The sequence below is a fragment of the Syngnathus typhle genome, linkage group LG7 (assembly GCF_033458585.1).
Source record: "Syngnathus typhle isolate RoL2023-S1 ecotype Sweden linkage group LG7, RoL_Styp_1.0, whole genome shotgun sequence".
Taxonomy (NCBI): Eukaryota; Metazoa; Chordata; class Actinopteri; order Syngnathiformes; family Syngnathidae; genus Syngnathus; species Syngnathus typhle.
Genome location: NC_083744.1, coordinates 219,051 through 234,448, shown reverse-complemented (window position 1 = coordinate 234,448; position 15,398 = coordinate 219,051). Strand labels below are relative to the sequence as shown.

Sequence of the window (15,398 nt, the reverse complement as noted above, 5' to 3'; positions counted from 1 at the left end):
TTTTCACCCAGTCTCAAATCAGGTACCCTTTAGCGAAACGACTCAGCCTGGGCTCGGCAAATCGGGCTTCAATTCCCCGACGTGGAGTTAATTTCTTTGTATGGAAAAATTGCTTTTGCTGGCACAGTTTTGAAAAGCAAATCAAAATGTTCATAAATGCCTGCTTTCTTCCTCACTCACTTTTGTTGAACTTTTGCCAGGCTTCTCAAAATGCTTTGGACGTCACAGCAGTTTCCATAGCGTAGTGGTCATCATGTTCTTCTAAGACGCGAAACACCCCCTGTTTCAGGCTGGGTGGAAACAACATTTTCTAAATCTATTTGTCAGTGTTGTCTGCTTTGCAAAGTGTGCCAGGGACACCTCGGCAAACAGGAGCCATATAGTATTTAATAAAGTAATCACATGTTCTCCGAGTTACAATGTCAACTGGTGGAACTTACTTTAGATCTTGGATAGGTTTAAAGCTAATGCTCTTCTGGATTACCGACTAATAGGTTGAGACCGGCGTAACTCTACGACGGCTTCCTGCTTATCCGGCCGGTGCTGACGGGTCCCTCGCCTTGGCCTCGCCTGTTTTGTGATGTTTTCACCAATTCACGACTACGGTCCATTGGGCGCCGTTGAACTGGACTGTCCTTACACCTGTTTATGGACCCCATGGAGGCTATTTTGTGTGTTTTGGGGTGTTCTTTGATATTGAGGGGTGCTGGTTGGCTGCTGTTACTTTTTTTCCTTTGCTTTGATGGCCTTTATCTTTCGCACTTGATCGAGAAAACCGTTGGCCCGTTGTCACCGAACGGCCAATATACCCTGGTGTCAGGTTTATTTCAATGACTGAATAACTATTGAGAGAAGAGCAACAGCAAACAAACCACAAGTGAGACAGAATATTAAGTCTTTTCTCGCGAGGAGAACGATAGAGAGAGGAAACTCGGTTACAATCTCCATCAATTCTGAGTTCTCCCGCCACGTGCTCCTCTATTTAATGTTTTGGTTGCCCTGGTTACAGAGGCGTTGCTACACTAAAGGGAGGGAAGATTGTGTCTGTAGCAACGTTGATTAGCTAAGGAATGTAGTGTGGTGTGAATTAGCACTTCATTGTCGGCCCGTGACCCTCGCAGAGTTTGTCCATCTGTTCTTCTCCAGTTGTTGGCCGAGTCGTCCTCGAGTGTGATCAGATAACTTGAATTGCCGCTTTTCCTGTGGAACAATGCAACTAAACCTTGGCTAGACTTTATCTACTTAGTAAATTAACACTCAATAACAATGAGTGACTTGTCCTAAACACTTGAACAAGACTTGAGTAAATATGGGATAACTTGTACGCAACCACTTGAAACTGTGTTTAACACTTAACAAAGAAAAACAGTTCTGATCAACAACAATCTTTGAACCAAACCTACAGTTAACTAAAAGGAATGGAGTTTCTTTCAACCAAATAGGAACATTTCGCCTATGCAAATAAGCTCTGCTCATTGTTAGTGAAGGCCTCTTACAGGAACAAAAACACACAGATAACATAAGGACAGGAAGGACACATATGGCTGACAGGGATCAAAAGACATCCCTGTCACTAAAGAGAAAGAACGTAGATAAAAGGAAAGCCATAAACTCGTAAAGACAAGGCCTACAGGTCTGGCAGGCCAAGGCTTCACTTAAATTATTCCAACATTTCCCCCCTGTTTATCACGTATTTGCTCAATCTTTACATTACCAAAAACAACCACTTCTCTTGATCTTCAGTTGTCGGATCACAAGTATGGCACAAATAAGTTTACACCGAAAAAGGATAAATGTTGCGATATTATCATTCGGAAACACACAGATCTGGGAAGAAGTCTGTAAACTCAAGTGCAAAAAACTGCATCATCATCATCGTTATCATCAACATGCTGGCGTTCAGACATTAGGCATACCCGGGCCATCTTGTCGTCCATGGGCGAGATTGCTGTAGTGATAAGACGATTAAACAGAGCACGGAGACATGGAATACAACAACATCCACACAAGGTGAGTATGGCAGTAATTGAGGACACAAGGGCTTTATACTTCCCAAAAGCAGTCATCCACTTGTTGTGCTCTTTCATCCTCGTGTTGAGGGATTGCAAGCTTGCAATCGCCTTCGTCAGGCTCCCATCAGGGGCGGTGTCGTTCTGGATGAAGGTGCAGCATTGTTCCCTGAACATTGCGCATACCCTTCCTTTCCCAGACAACAACATAACAAGAGCATTGCGGTTCTGGATTGACATTAGGGAAGGCATGGCTAGCTGTTCGTGCACTGCCTCAAGTCCCGCTTGTGTCCGTTTGCCCAATTTCTGCATGTTGCAATGGATGTAATTTATCCTGTCAACGTTCTTGTTCATCGTCCACCAGCAGCAAATGGAGGACTCCCATCCCGCTTCAATTTGGTCAATTAATTCTAGGGATGGGCAGATCGATACCAAAATATCGATATAGCGATCCAGGCTGCACATTTTTGAGTATCGATCTCCCTAGCTAAAATATCGATACTTACAATTATTTAATTATATTTTCCTCATCTTTTTTCCCGCTCCAATTTGACGACTTGCACTCATGCTAGCACTATTCCTTCCGCCTGCTGCACTGGCGTGTCCTGCTCTGCTCTGCTCTGCTCCCGCCCCCTTTTCTCCCAAGCCAAGCCCTCCTCCTGCGCCTCCCGTTCCAATCCAAACACAAACAAGCATGGCCACGGCGGCGGCCCAGTCCGAACGTAAGAGAAGTCTGGTTTGGAGGTATTATATTTTAGTTAATAACAACGAGGCAAGATGTGAAATATGTCACAAAACGATTAAATGTTGTGGCAACACCACAAACTTAACAAAACATTTAAGTAAAATTCACCCCACGGTTCATGAAGCGCTGCAGTTGAAACGTGCCGCAGACACTAAGGCAGTGACGGAAAACCCTGCAGCCACACCGGGGCTAAGGTACCCCGGCCGGGGAGGTGGTTAGGTGGCACCCATGCTGACAGCGGCTATCTGGATTCTCGTGGGCCAATTCAGGATGGGGGAACTGCAGCTCAACCTCCTCGAAGACACTGCCAGGACAATTGAGGGCTCCTTCGGCAGCCCTCTGCTATGACATGGACATCCACTTTTTATTTAATTGATTTTCATGTTGTATCATTTGTGCCCTCTCTGCATCCATTTCAACCTGGTGATCGTGAAAGGGGGATCCTTCCATCTGTGGTCCCTTCTCAAGGTTTCTCATTTTCCCCTGGTAGGGGTTTTTAAGTTTTTCCTTGCCCTTTTGGGAGCTTAAGATCAGGGGATGCTTTGAGAATAATTGTCAATTTCTGTCTATGTGAAGCCCTTTGAGACTGCTTGTGATTTAGGGCTATACAAATAAACTTGACTTGACTTGACTTGACAAAGTACCTTGGAAGCAGCGTTTCAGAAAGGCAAGACATATCCAGGTATCAGGTGCTACCCAAAAATCGTAAGCATTTGTGGTTGATGTGCTATTTGAAGCAATAATTACTGCGCTTTAGTCAGTCATTTATAAATAAAGTTTTCCCCTTTTCAATTTGTGGTCGAACGCCATACGTTTTATTTGTAACTCCACTTCCTATAAACAACACTAAAGTATTACAATATTAAATGTAAGTATCCAGTGGCTTTACAAATTGATGTTTTTGCTGCTCATGACGATTAAGCCTTGCATCTCTGTTGGTACCATGTCTCTTTTTACAATATACTAAAAGGCAAAACTTTTTCCCAACAACAGAGAGAGAGAGAAAAAAGTAAAGAATAGCTCCTTTTAATTAAAGTTATACTATTAATATGCATCTTCCATTAATGGTTTTCTAAAAAGGTTAATAATTCATGTACATGACGTAATACTTTTTTCTACAAAATTCAATAGATGACTCTCCAAGAGCAAGAATGCCACTGCATTTAAATTGTTTTTTCTGGCGGGAAATTACACTTCCGGTATCGCTATCGGATCGATATCGGGTATTTTTGGGCAGGAAATACTTGGTATCGGATCGAATCCAAAATCATTGGTATCGCCCATCCCTAATTAATTCTTATTAATCAGGAACTCCTCTGGGGACTTTAATTGCATCAATTTCAGTCAGATCATCGCCGCCTCTCAAATTTAAAGATATTATGTTTTTGTTTTTTCCAGCTTTTTCCCAGATCTTGGCATGTCGGTGTTGCTTTCCCGCCTTTTCCGGACAGTATAAAACCTTCTTACCTGGAGATGGAGGATGTTGTTACATCTGCTGAAGTGCCATGTGTACTGACCGCCATTAAACAACCCAAGATCTTGCCAATAAAGAACAAACCGTTACCCCACATCTTAGTTTTCCTGACCCAACAACGGACATCATCAACAACACGCAACAGCCGTTGATGGAATCGAACCCGCACTTTCTTAACTGTGAAGCAAACATGCTAACAAGTTCTCCACCGAGCCGCCAAAGAGTATAAATATTACGATATTGAGTTAAATACAAACCAGATTACAGATACAATGGAGCCTCGGTTTTCGACCACAATCCGTTCCAGAAGGCTGTTGGAGAACTGAATTGTTCAAATACCGAATCATGTTTTCCCATTACAAATAATGGGGAAAAAAAATAAAAAAATTTAAAAACCCCGCCTTTTTAAAGTATTTTTTCATTTGTACATTTTTGTCCGATCGCGCAACTGCAGTGCTTAGCCTTATTGTGACAGAGCGGTCGCTAAAATTTAGAAAATATTTTTAAAGTCCTGATGTACTTTCCAAAATTTAAGTGGACCTCAGTGCGCAGGGAGCTTAATTTGGTCCGATCGCGCAACCGCAGCGCGCCGGGCGCTCACTCTTGCATTGCTTTAGGAGCGTCTTTGTGTTTTAGGATGGCTTTACTGATCCCACTTGCTTCCTTTAGAGGCATGATTAGAGTTGTTGCAATCCTCAGAGTAACGAGAATGTAATAACGAACAGAGTCAGTTGGCATGCGGGTCCTCTAATGAGGTTCGACAATCAAATTTCGTTCGACATCCGGAGCAAAAAATTCTCGAATTTTTTGTTCAAATATTGATTTGTTCGAGAACCGGGACGTTCGAAAACCGAGGCTCCACTGTAAAACAATGTAACATTAACTTTCGACGAGGATGGGATTTGAACCCATGCGTGCAGAGCACAATGGATTAGCAATCCATCGCCTTAACCTCTCGGCCACCTCGTCTTGCTTATATGACGTTGACAACATGTTGTGCCGAGATACTTTGTGTGAAAATCCGACTGATATGAAATGCTGAGTGGAGAGCACAATGGAGTAGCAACCCATCGCCTAAATATCTCAGCGATCGCATCTCTTGCATGAGTTGCATGGGCGACATGATATGGCATGTACGGGGTAGTATAAGCTACAAGGTAAAATGATACGATACTTTAGATGTGAAATGAAGAAGAGCTAAGCCACAAAAGAAGTGACACTGTCAGCAAAGAATCTTTGGGATCATCGGTTCTGTGCAGTTGGATAGTTCCACTAACATTTTAACATCAACATTCTTTCATGGTCTGCCTGGGTATCTCGGCTGATGATCCTAAAGAAAAGAACCTAAATTTCTTGTATGCTATGGCATGACTGTATAGCCTCCGGCCGTCATGACTACAAATTACCGTGGCACCATTGAGAGCGTCCTCTCCAGCTGTATTGCTGTTTGGGGTGGCGGCTGCACTGACTACAACGCTGATCACTCCTAGAATAAACAACCCTATAATCCCAGTTCGTTCCGTCCCTGGATCAAACCTGATACCCATCCTTCAGAAACAGCTCCAGAAATCAAAACACTCCACCAGAACTAAAATAATTCGAGCGACCCTGCTCAATATTAGATCATTAGTCAATAAATCACTTCTCATCAATGACCTCATTACGAGTAATGAATTAGATATCATGTTTCTTACAGAGACCTGGCTTGATCTAGATAACAGAGAATATATTCTTATATATAATGATAATATAATATAATGAATCAACTCCACCTAATTTCAACTGCATTTACGCCCTCAGAATCGGAAAGAGAGGGGAAGGCGTTTTCCTAATCTATTCTGATTTGTTTCAATGTTAACGGACGTCATTTGGAGATCGTCTTTCGTTTGAGTGTCTTGCAGTTGTAATGAAGTCTTCTCCCCCTGTCCTACTTATGGTTGTATACAGACCCCCAGGTTATGCTAATAACTTCTTCGTCGAATTCTCTGAACTCCCCGCTATAATCTCCTTGGAACATGACTGTATATCAATAGTAGGTGACTTTAATATTCACATAGACAAACTCAATGACAATAAGATCAAAGAACTAAACGACCTCCTTGACACCTTCGACCTATCCCAGCATATCTCTGGACCTACACACAACAGAGGCCATACACTAGATTTATTCATAACCAGAGGTCTTGAGTCATCTTTCCTTTCAGCAGTCAATATTGCCTTATCTGATCACTTCTGCATCTTTATCGAAATGAAGGTCACCCCTATAGCTCTCAGTCAACCACAAACCATTAAAAAGCGGCACTTTAATGAGGCCACTAGTACACTATGGAGGCCTTCTCGCAGGCCCCTACCCTTCCATCAGAATCTGTCAATGACCTCCTAGATAACTTCAACTCTAAAACCCTAAAAGATATCGACGCAGTAGCCCCTCTGAAAACCAAATTAATCTCTGGTAAGAAGAAAGCACCATGGACATACTCTCTCTCTGTAAAAGATAAAAAAAGAGAGTCTAGAAAAGCAGAACGCAAATGGCGAAAAACTAAACTTCACATTCATCATGATATTTACAAAGACAGCCTTAAATCCTATAACCAAGAACTAAAAAAATCCAGACAATCTGTCAGGTTTATTTTGATGACTGAATAACTATTAAGAGAAGAGCAACAGCAAACAGACCACAAGTGAGACAGAATATTAAGTCTTTTCTCGCGAGGAGTGCAGTACAGATCCTTCACAACAATCTCACTACACTAATTATCAGTATGCACTCCTGCTCTTTTTATTTGGATTTGCCCTACCCACAAAATGAGACAAGCCCTCTAAAAGGGGAGGAGGGAAGCACGTGGGCTTTGTTTCGTAAGAAGAAAAATCACAAGGTGTTACATACTGATATGGAACAGTGTGAGAAAGAGTACGAGTGATCAGCAACCATTCTTTGTGTCTGTGATGAATTCAGGAAACATGAGTGATCAGCGATCATTGTTTGTGTCTGTGATGAAATCAGGAAAAATGAGAGATCAGCAATCATTCTTTGTTGAAAAGGAACTGTCTTGGTAGATGTCTTCATTTTGCTGTGTCACTGAGTTGCCAGCTGCGTCCTGTCTGACCCAGCTGTAATCTCTCTTCTGTGGTACATCATAAAAACAGCAAGGCCAAACAGCAAGCATCTCTTGCAGTACTATTGGGGTAAAGCATTGATTAGAGAACGCATGATAACATATATATACATTTTTCTAACACAATCTTTCTTTGCTGACATAATCAACAAAATCACAAATGACGCTCGTACTCTCTTTGCCACCATTAACAGGCTAACAAACGCCCCCCCCCCCTCAAATTGCCCCTGATTTCCTATCCACTGTCAAATGCAATGGATTTGCAACCTTCTTCAAGGATAAAATTAAAAACATCAGATTAGCCATCAGTTTTACTGCAAAAGGACCTATGGCCCCAATGCACCAACTGAAAAGGTGCCTAGTAAACATGACCCAATTTAATATCATTGACCAAAAGCAACTAGAAGAAACAGTGCAAAGGCTTAAATCCTCAACGTGCTGCCTTGACACCTTGCCAACAAGCTTTCTAAAAAATGTCCACAAGTGCCTTGCCCCAGACCTACTGCAGATAATAAACACTTCTCTACTTACAGGCATCTTTCCACAATCTTTGAAAACTGCTGTTGTGAAGCCCCTATTAAAGAAGCCTAATCTTGACCACTCCATAATCAGCAATTTCAGACCAGTATCAAATCTTCCTGTTTCAAGCAAAATACTCAAAATAACTGTCTATCAACAACTCTATCCTCCAATAACATACTAGATCCCTTCCAATCCGGTTTCCGACTCCATGTTTCATCAAACATGTGAACAAACATCTTTACGGTTACTCCATCATTCATTCACATGTTTGGTGAAACCTCACCAAATCCCCACTCAAACATGCAAAGCATACGATTCGACATGAAATCCATTTTTATCATATAAGGACTTTTGACTTGTGATCTGGTGCTCCCTGTGTGGAGTTTGTAGGTTCTCCGGGTTTTCCTCCCACATCACAAAAACATGCTTGGTCAGCCGATTTAGTAATCCAAACTGCCCATAGGTGTGAGTGCCAGTGTGAATGATTGTTGTCTCTGTGTGCCCTGCGATTGTCTGGCAACCAGTTATAACGTGTACCCCGCCTACTGTCCGATGACTGCTGGGATAGGCTCCAGCAGGCCTGCGACCCCCCGCAGTACAGATAATGGATGGAATGGATGGAATTGAATGCCGATCAGTTTAGGGCCTGAAGAAGGAGCAACAGCAATATGCAGATACTCTTATTAGTTTAAACAAACATATCAATCAATGTGTAAATAATTTTACACCGTGCACTGACTGCCATTAAAAAACCTAATATATGTTACAAATACTGTTACTCCACTTTTTTTTTTCCTTGCTTAACGATGGACATATTGAACAAAACGCAACAGGCCGTTTTAGCTATACTATTCATGGCCTCGGCTCGGCAAACTGAGGCTCAATTCCCTGACGCGGAGTCTAAAATCAAAAGGATCATAAGACTTGTTTACAACCAGGGACCTTCAGCGTGTGAGGGAATGTGATAACCACGACACCATGGAAACTGCGCTGACACATAGCCTTTTGAAGAGCCTGGCAAAACTTAAAGAAAAGTGCGAAACCTGGTTTTCACCCAGTCTCAAATCAGGTACCCTTTAGCGAAACGACTCAGCCTGGGCTCGGCAAATCGGGCTTCAATTCCCCGACGTGGAGTTTATTTCTTTGTATGGAAAAATTGCTTTTGCTGGCACAGTTTTGAAAAGCAAATCAAAAACTTTATAAGTGCCTGCTTTCTTCCTCACTCACTTTTGTTGAACTTTTGCCAGGTTTCTCAACATCAAAGTCAAAGTCAAAGTCAAAGTCAAAGGCAAAGTCAAAGTCAAAGTCAAAGTCAGCTTTATTGTCAATCTCTCCACATGTCACAACACACAAAGAGACCGAAATTACGTTTTTCTCTATCCCATGCTTTGGACGTCACAGCAGTTTCCATAGCGTAGTGGTCATCATGTTCTTCTAAGACGCGAAACACCCCCTGTTTGAGACTGGGTGGAAACAACATTTTCTAAATCTATTTGTCAGTGTTGTCTGCTTTGCAAAGTGTGCCAGGGACACCTCGGCAAACAGGAGCCATATAGTATTTGATAAAGTAATCACATGTTCTCCAAGTTACAATGTCAACTGGTGGAACTTACTTTAGATCTTGGATGGTTTTAAAGCTAATGCTCTTCTGGATTACCGAGTAATCAGTTGAGACCGGCGTAACTCTACGACGGCTTCCTGCTTATCCGGCCGGTGCTGACGTGTCCCTCGCCTTGGCCTCGCAGCCTCGTGCTCGTCGGAACCAACGACTTTCGCCGTGCTAGCCCCGTGGTGTCCATCTGCACGTGCCCACACGTTTGCCTGTTTTGTGATGTTTTCACCAATTCACGACCACAGTCCATTGGGCGCCGTTGAACTGGACTGTCCTTACACCTGTTTATGGACCCCATGGAGGCTATTTTGCGTGTTTTGGGGTGTTCTTTGATATCGAGGGGTGCTGGTTGGCTGCTGTTACTTTTTTTCCTTTGCTTTGATGGCTTTTATCTTTCGCACTTACTGGCTTTCTTTGTGGCGCTGTTGTGTGGCAGCCTTATGAGAGCCTATTGAGTTGCGCTCATGCCATCTGTGTCTTTTGTATACCCGCTCTGTGGTATGGATTCTGATTGGGCCTGAATTTCCCCACCCCCGGGGATCAATAAATGTTCAATCGATCAATCAATCAATCAATCAACCATTTGATCAATGTTGGCATGGTGTGATTGTGAGCACTCTGAATCTAGCAATCCAAGTTCAAGTCTTGGTGGAACTTCCAATTTGTAGTCATTTACATGTAACAATTGGAAATTCCAATTCAGTACTTTGTGGACAGCCCTATGAGTGTGTAAGCCCTGCGTCCACTACTTCTGTCAATTTCGTAAAATGAGCACCTTAGTTAGTGCATTGTGCTCAGAAAAATTATGCTGCTCCTTCTGTCACTGCCAGGGTTCTATGGTGTAATGGTGAGCACTCTGGACTCTGACTCAGCGATCCGAGTTCAAGTCTCGGTGGGACCTCAAATTATTTGTCATTTAGCTGGGAAAAATTTGCAAAATGGTGATAGCTTGTGTGCTGCCCCATGAAATTGTAAGCTTCCCTACACCTGAGGGTTCCATGAGCGCCCCTCACAGAAAGACGCATATTCCACCTCCACGAGATTTTCCCCCTTGTACAATGGCCCGGTCCGCCCGATAGCACGCTAGCACACTAGCCGCTAGATGAGATCCGCCCAGAGTTTTTGAAGGCTCTGGATGTTGTGGGACTGTCCTGGCTGACACGCCCCTACAGCACTGCGTGGACATCGAGGACGGTGCCTCTGGATTGACAGACTGGGGTGGTGGTTCCCCTCTTTAAGAAGGGGGACCGGAGGGTGAGTTCCAACCATAGGGGAATCACATTCCTCAGCCTCCCTGGTAAGGTCTATTCAGGGGTGCTGGAGAGGATGGTCCGTCGGGAGGTCGAACCTCGGATTCAGGAGGAGCAGTGTGGCTTTCGTCCTGGCCGTGGAAGAGTGGACCAGCTCTACACCCTCGGCAGGATCCTCGAGGGGGCATGGGAGTTCGCCCAACCAGTCCACATGTGTTTTGTGGACTTGGAGAGGGCGTTCGACCGTGTCCCTCGGAAAGTTCTGTAGAGGGTGCTTCGGGAGTACGGAGTGCTGAGCCAACTGATAAGGGCGGTTTGGTCCCTGTATCACCGATGCCAGAGTTTGGTCTGCATTTCCGGCAGTCAGTCGGATTTGTTCCCAGCGAGGGTTGGACTCCGCCAAGTCTGCCCTTTGTCACCGATTCTGTTCATAACTTTTATGGACAGAATTTCTAGACGCAGCCAAGGCGTTGAGCGTGTCCGGTTTGGGGACCTCCGTATTGTGTCACTCCTTTTTGCAGACAACGTGGTTCTATTGGCTTCTTCAAGCCATGTGTTAGAAAAATGTATATATATGTTATCATGCGTTCTCTAATCAATGCCTTACCGAAATATTACTGCATTATATGCTTGCTGTTTGGCCTTGCTGTTTTTATGATGTACCACGGAAGGACAGTTCCTTTCTAACAAAGACCACTTTGTTAGACAACATGCCTCATTGCTGTCTTGCACCCCAGATGAACCTCCAAGTGACCATTAAAGTCAGGGTTTCCTAACTATCTTGATCGTAGGATTAGGTTGGAATGTATATAACCAGTAATAAATAACTTAGTTTGTTGCATCCTACACAATGTCGTAAAACTTCCCTTGCTATGTTTTTACTTGAGGTCAAAGGTTTTCTCTTCTGTATCCAGTCCACTGAAACTCCTCTTCCCAGATGTCTTTATTAGTATGTAAACACCTAGTGATTTTTCCTTACGAGGCAAAGCCCACATGCTTTCCCCCTCCTTTCTTTAGGGGCTTGTCTCACACTGTGGGTAGGGCAAATCCAAATAAAAAGAGCGGGAGTGCCTACAGATATTTAGTGTGTGTGTAGAGATTGTATTAAGCTATCTGTACTGGACTCCTCGCGAGAAAAGACTTAATATTTTGTCTCACTTGTGGTTTGTTTGCTGTTGCTCTTCTCTTAATAGTTATTCAGTCATTGAAATAAACCTGACAGAAATTGGGGGCTCGTCCGGGATCTCGACACGCCTTGAACGGTTCCAGCGGGCTCTTCGACGCAGGTGACAATCCTCGGCCGAGGTAAAACAAAAGCCCTTTGACGGGACTGTCTCGATCAGTCCGGCTGGACACCGGGAGGGTTGACGAGATCTTCCGAGGAAGAGAATCAGCAGACCGTGAGTAGGAATATTAATTCTACTAAATAGAAACAGTTAAATTCCGCAGGGGCGGATGTGGAGCCCCCTAGCTTTCAAGCTAGTTAAATTCTGCAGCAGGAGGGGCGGACTCCTCTGTTATTAAAAAAACAAAACAAAAAAACCTTGAGAATTCTAGACCCTATCAAGTACAACTAGAAACAGTTAAATTCTGCAGGGGCGGATGTGGAGCCCCCTAACGTTTTATGTTAGTTAAATTCCGCAGCAGGAGGGGCAGACTCCTCTGTTCTTAAAAAAAAACGCGCGTGGTATGCTTGTGAACGGTTTGACTGAGAGTGATCTCATTTGAGCGCTCCTCTTAAATAGTAAGCGAAAGTCCCTACCCCGACATGAACTAAAATGCAAAGATTGGAAAATATTTGAAAGGCAGGATCCCAACCGATTAAAAAAAAGATTTCGATAAATGGGTTAAAAAATATAAATTTGAGGGACAACCAAATTATTAGGACTTAGAGGTGCCATAAACGAAACAACATAAATAAATCTTAAAGAAATTAAAGAAGGCATCTGATGATGTAGTGTTTTGGGAGAGAGAGAAAGGAAGAGAGAAAGAGAGGGAAAGAGAGAGAGCTCAGAAAGCACTGTATTGCAGGTAGGAAGATGATGAGACTGGGCCTAACAGTAGGCAGGCAAGAGAAAACCAAAATTTACAGAGTTAGAGAAGAAGGGAGAAGTCTAGAGAAAGTAGAGAAGCACGTAGAGAAAACACATGCTACAAATTCAAAACTAAAGATCATAGCGGGAGGAATACATAAATCATGCCCTCCATGCGGAAAAAGTAGTAATAGACAAACAAAAACGAAAACAAATGAAAGCTTCAAAACACACTTTTCTGGTAGATCAGGATAGTGACACTTTTTACCAAAATGCAGGCAGAGGACAGAAAGGCCAGAGAGGGCGAGCAATGTCTAAAGGAGGCTTTAGAGGCCGAGGAAGAGGAGTTGTGCAACCTCCAATAAAATGCTGGAATTGCGGAGAAAACGGTCACATGGCACGTGACTGCACAAATTAACAGAAACACTATGACTAGGCCAAAATCAAATCAGATCAGGTTTCCATGTAATGAAGTGGGAACCTGGCTGCCAAAATTAAGGAGAAAATTAGCTTAAATATAAGGAGATATTTATGTTAAAAGGATAAAGTAAGATAAAGAAACATTGAAGTTAAAATTTGCTAAATAAATAGAAAAGAATTACACGTAGTTTCTAAAAGTGAAATAGAGAATAAATCAGACAAGTAATACGAGCAAAAAGATGTTCTTAGTGCTTCTATGTGTTCTTATATGTTGTGCGTCATCCTTTTGTGGTGGTGTGTGTGTGCGTGTGCGCGCGGAGGATCCTCATGAATGGGTGTGTGTATGAGTGCGAGTGAGATGTGTGTTCTATGGAAGAAATCAGTAATGGAGAATGTTCTGGAGGCTGTTGAGCAATAATAGGGAAATTGAGAAGTGGACGATGATGTGTTTAAGTTTGTTGGAGAAACTAAGATGAGCAGTGTGTGGCAGTAGAGAAAATAAGACGTGTGTGGCAGAAAGTGACTAGAATGGTGGCTTGATAGGACGAGAATGAGACAGCAAATGTTGTGTAGAAGACTGAAAGATGTTGAAGATGAACATGATAGGGGAGGGCAACAGCAGAGTTGGCCTGCCCTTTGAGAAGGTGAAACTGATAGGCGTGCCTGCGCTCACGCGTTGTCGCGGGGCTGTCCGCGTGGGCCTTTGCTATGCTCGTGTGGGCGGTGGGCCGGCATCATGGTTGTTGCAGGAAATGGCCAGCCTGTGACCAATCAACATTGATGCTGCCCCCCCCCCCCCTTCGCACGAGGGGTGCTGTGGCTGCAGGCAAAACAGGGACAGTGTGATTTTCTCAGAGAGTGATGCTTAAGGAAGATGTGACAATATTTGCATGAAGGATAAAAGGCACTGATGGGAAAACAAAAGTATAACCAAAACGTCAAAACAGAGGATGACGTTTGCGCAGCGTTGTTTGTTTGTATCGTTTGTGAGCTGTGTCTCTGCTGTAAGTTTTTGTGTTGTCTGTGTACTGTCAGTGTTATGTGTTGAAATTGGCTAATGTAGGTGCACAAAAGAATTGATTTGCACCGCAAAACAAAAGCAATTTTGAAAAGAAAATAAGAAGAAAAGAAAGGCAAGCAATTTTTTGTGGGCAGGAACTGGTCCACACTGCATTAATGCCTATCCCTGATGAAACCAAATTTGAGAGATGGAAGGAACTTGCTTTCTGGGATTGGATGAAGCAAAATGATTAAATAACAACATTTCAAAGCTAAATTTAGAAGAAATAGTCGATTGGTTGTGTAAGGACTACACAAGTTTTTACATTTGAGGTTAAGAGAGTGATTGAGTTAGTTACAGTTAAGAAACAACAACAATTAACTATTATATTAATTTACTGATGGTTAATTTGTTGATTTTTATCTTTTCTAATTAGTGGATTGGTTTGACACCTTGAGGAAGGAAAGATTAGGATGTGGAACACGGGTTGAGACAACCAGTTACACACGCAAAGCATGTGTGCACTGGGACACTGAGAAGCATTTTGAAAGGTGTGTCAAAATTAAATGAAGATGAAATCATATGTAGTAATACAACGCTTTACTACATATGGATTCTCTAAATCGTACAATTGAGTAAAATAAAACATACTTTTTGACTTTTGTTCAAATTACTAAGATTCTTGTGATAAACGATGAGAAACTGATTGAAAAGAAACTACAAGAAACTACAACTAAGCTAGTTGTGGAAGCAGTCCAATTGCCACGACAAATAGCTATGTGCACGTGTGCAGGGCACGCACGAGACTGATAAGGTGTCAAGAGGTAACAAGCTTGCGGACGGAACCGCATAGCTGCAGTGCAAAAGACGCTTCAAATTTTATACACACAAGAAGCGGATTGAATTACTGAAACATTTTTAAAGATGTGCAGCGACAAAGTCCATAGATTGAAATTCAATCATGGACAAAGAGAGGGGCAAGAGTAGAGAATGGCATCTATAAATGACCAGAAGACTGACCTATCCTCCAAAAAACCTATACAAGCGGGCAGCAATATTGAGCCATGGTTGTGTGTCGCATGGCTCAAGAGGAGGGATAATGGGGCAGTTCAGTCAGCTTTATACATCATGTGAATTTGATTCATATTCAAAACAGTTAAACAGTTATAAAATTTTTTTTTTTGAAGAGCTTGTTTAACATGCAATCCACAGGGTTA

The 15,398-nt window shown here is 42.8% G+C and overlaps 1 non-coding gene across 1 annotated transcript; it reads right to left on the bottom strand.

Annotated features, from left to right (window-relative positions):
- Nucleotides 1–5,115: 5,115 nt before the first annotated feature.
- Nucleotides 5,116–5,197, bottom strand: trnas-gcu (transfer RNA serine (anticodon GCU)). Its single transcript has one exon. It is a non-coding gene; the product is annotated as a tRNA-Ser (tRNA).
- Nucleotides 5,198–15,398: the final 10,201 nt, after the last annotated feature.